This window comes from Octopus bimaculoides, chromosome 24, assembly GCF_001194135.2.
Source record: "Octopus bimaculoides isolate UCB-OBI-ISO-001 chromosome 24, ASM119413v2, whole genome shotgun sequence".
Taxonomy (NCBI): domain Eukaryota; kingdom Metazoa; phylum Mollusca; class Cephalopoda; order Octopoda; family Octopodidae; genus Octopus; species Octopus bimaculoides.
The window spans coordinates 25,052,572-25,056,334 of record NC_069004.1 but is presented as its reverse complement, the minus strand read 5'-3'; positions in this window follow the sequence as shown (position 1 = coordinate 25,056,334).

Genomic DNA, 3,763 nt, shown 5'->3' with positions numbered 1-3,763 from the left:
AGAGGAATATATTATTTTGCTTAAAAGAGTTCCAACACTGTCTGTTTTTTATGTTTTATTTATATTCCTGCAGAACTAATGTGGGGTATAGAATATGGAATATACAATATATAATATAATATACAATATATAATATAAAATAAAATAAAAATGGATGGCACCATGAAATAAAGTATTGAATGTAGATGAAATATTGAGTGTTCAATATAAAGGATCAAATATATAAATATATAAATATAAATATATATATATAAAGGCGACTCGAGTTTCAGGGCTATTTCCCTTCGTCATGGCCGGTATGACAGTCTTTAAATATATATATATATATGCATATATATTTATATATCTGTGTATGCCTATATGTGCATATGCCTGTATGTTCAGAAAGGATATACATCAACGAGACTTACTCTTTTCTCTGTGTCTGTAAATATGCAACAGAAATAGCAATCAGTCTGATAGATTTTGGCAAATATACAAGGCCTATGTCTCTTCACTGACATCTCTCATAGACTACTGGGTCAAATGAATACACGCGCTCACACACACATATACACCCACCCATGCGCGTGCGCGCAGACACACGCACACATACACACATACACGTATACGTGCGTACATATGCTCGAGCATATCCTCACATACACACATATACACAGACACACACAGGCACATACACATACACATACACGTATACACAGACACAAATATATACACACATATATGGACACATTAACACACACACGCAGACGCCCTCTAAACCTATATATATATATATATATATATATATATATATGTGTGTGTATATATATATATATATATATATATATATATATATATATATATATATATATATATATATATATATATGTACATATATATATATATATATATATCCATACATATTAAACATATATATGTATACATATAAACAAACACACGCACACACATAGCTACCTAGGTAAACAGAGAAATAGATAGATAGATATATAGACAGATTTATATATGTTTATATGTATGTAAATATATATATGTGTATATATATGTATATATGTATGTATATATATGTATATATATATATATATATATATATATATATATATATATAGAGAGAGAGAGAGAGAGAGAGAGAGTATATTATGTGTGTGTGTGTGCGTGCTTGCGCACCACCTACGTGATGTATATACATACATATGTGTGTGTGTGTGTGTGTGTGTGTGTGTTTGTGTGTGTGCATGTGTGTTTTTGCACGAATGTATGTGTATTGCCGTACTTGTTGTAGTTGTTGCTGCTGTTATTGTTGTAGTGGTTGAAGTGAATGGTATGTTAGTGAATAGTATTTTTTGTTTTTGTATATAACTCACCGTCATACAGTTGGTTAGCATTTGAACCAAATATGTACTAGGAAATTCCAGCTTAGATCTGTCTATGTTACTTTAGAAAAGTACGACTGTCAGCATCTTGACAGACAGGCACGCACGCTCCCGCCCACACACACACTCATACGACTCCCACACATAAATTGTTACATGTGTCCCTCATAGCAATGTGAGTGTGTGTGTGTGAGTGTGTTTATTAATTAAAGACGCACAAAGTAGCGTTGAGTGAACTATATTTTTCTACAATCATATATGACATGTTCGTGTACAGTTGAACGTGGTAAGACTATACACTGCATTAACTCACTGCTACTCCAGGAATGACATGAATAGATCGTATGGCGCCTACATCTCTGAGTCACCTCCCTTGGTCAGCTAAATATCTCGAACCTTCCTTCATGGCCATTCTGAACTGGACGCTCTTATATTAGAATAGCAAATGTTACGTGTACGAAAAGCCGTGTGAGAAGATATTTTTGTTTATAGTAAATCGTATATTTTCTGAGTGCATAAAAAATTTTCATGCTGGAAAATAAATTAATTAGAGACGCAGTTTGTTGGCACTCCGTCGGTTACGACGTCAAGGGTTCCAGTTGATCCGATCAACAGAACAGCCTGCTCGTGAAATTAACGTGCAAGTGGCTGAGCACTCCACAGACACGTGTACCCTTAACGTAGTTCTCGGGGATATTCAGCGTGACACAGTGTGACAAGGCTGACCCTTTGAATTACAGGCACAACAGAAACAGGAAGTAAGAGTGAGAGAAAGTTGTGGTGGAAGAGTACAGCAGGGTTCGCCACCATCACCTGCCGGAGCCTCGTGGAGCTTTTAGGTGTTTTCGCTCAATAAACACTCACAACGCCCGGTCTGGGAATCGAAACCGCGATCCTATGACCGCGAGACCGCTGCCCTAACCACTGGGCCATTGCGCCTCCAGAGACGCAGTACGCAGTGGTTAATGAAATATGGTTGTACATAATCAAATTTAACATTCGTGTACACTTTAACATGGAAAGGCCATATGCTACACAGACACATTCAAGAGAAGAAACTTTCCTTATAGAGAGACTGTCATTGGAAACATTAAGACATGAAAGACATCACAAGACTGTAGGACGTATGCGTTTGTCCATCGTTACGTTTCGTCAGCTATGTGTCCCTAGGCATCGTTCATGCTCACCATGAGGTGGACGCTCTTATATAACAACAGTAACTGGTTCATTGCTGATGAAAGAAAAGTTGTGTGAGAAGGCATTTTCCATTAATCATAATGGTCCCCAGGTTTTGTAGTTATCTAAACTGGCTGTTGCACACACACACACACACACACACACGCATATATATATTTACATGTATGATTGTGTGTGTGTGTGTGTGTGTGTGTGTGTTTTATACGTGTTTGCATGCAAATAAACTTACACTTCTTTCGTAGGTGTGCGAGTCACATTACTACATAAGTATATGTGCTTCATTATTGTATATCTGTGTAGGTCAGTGTGTTATTCCCTATGTGTATTTGATCTTGTGCATATGTCCACCCACGACACTCAAATGCAGAATATTAGAAATGGTTTACAAATTTTCCCTGTACAGCTAATTGCCTGTGTTAGGAAAATGGGAATGTATGTACGTATGTATGTATGTAGCTATGTATGTATATATGTATGTATGTGTGTATGTATGTATGTATGTATGTATGTTAGTATTGCCAGATCATCGTCAACTGTGAATTGAGAATTACAACGATTTCGGTACTGGCGACTGCTAACATTCTAAAGGTTGATAAACTAAAATACCGTTCAAGTGCCCCTATCTATTTAGTTGAATGATCCCACCGACCACCAATATATATGACCGTGTGTCAGACTTTATTATTTCTGCAGTGTAGGCAGTGGGACAGCAGGAATCATTTGTACGTCGGACAAAACGCTTAGCAGCATCTTCCAGTTTTATACGTTGTGAGTTCATCTTCCACCGAGGTCAACTTTTCCTGTCATCCTTTTAAATAAAATACCAGACCAAATCCTGGAGTCAGCGTAACCGACTTGCTCTGTCCCCTAATAATAATTGCTGACCGTGTACCAAAAGTCAAAACAAATATTTCTACTGTTGGAATGCGTGGCACAACACAAACTGGGGCAAACCATTAAAAACCATCCACAACGATTTCTAAAAAATAAAATGTCTAGTTTTGTAGAAGAACGTCTTTATCTACGCGAAGCCGTTGCTATGGATTTAGTACTTTGGTAATCTTGGATTTCTCTGAAGTAACTGTAGATAGAATTTAACTTCGTGGTGTGCATAAAGTGATGAATTATTCAATATCTTGATTGGATTTTTAAGGCATCAGATGTTTGCGCGAATTAATTTCTTCGTCTTGTGA